At 56.9% G+C, this 343-nt stretch overlaps 1 non-coding gene across 1 annotated transcript; it reads left to right on the plus strand.

Annotated features, from left to right (window-relative positions):
- The first annotated feature begins 270 nt into the window (after positions 1-270).
- On the plus strand, positions 271-343 carry trnav-aac (transfer RNA valine (anticodon AAC)). The gene has a single exon. It is a non-coding gene; the product is annotated as a tRNA-Val (tRNA).

The raw sequence follows: 343 nt of genomic DNA on the forward strand, positions 1-343 counted from the left end.
CCTTCTGAGTGACGTTCCTGCAACACTCTCCCGCTACTCTTGGTGCGCTCATGCCACAACACAGGAAGGCTGGAGCAGGTGGCTGTGGGCTTTGCGCACCGCCGAAATAGCTCAGTTGGGAGAGCGTTAGACTGAAGATCTAAAGATCCCGGGTTTCGGTATTTTGTTTCATCGCGCCCTTTGTTCCTCTCTCCAGCGCCCCCTGCCTAAAGTGACGCGTCCCTTTCTCAGCCCGAAACGCAAGCGAGACACCAGCAACGGTCCCTTCAGGTTTCCGTAGTGTAGCGGCTATCACGTTCGCCTAACACGCGAAAGGTCCCCGGTTCGAGACCGGGTGGAAACA

The sequence above is a fragment of the Lepisosteus platostomus genome, chromosome 5 (assembly GCF_059453375.1).
Source record: "Lepisosteus platostomus isolate fLepPlt1 chromosome 5, fLepPlt1.hap1, whole genome shotgun sequence".
NCBI lineage: Eukaryota > Metazoa > Chordata > Actinopteri > Semionotiformes > Lepisosteidae > Lepisosteus > Lepisosteus platostomus.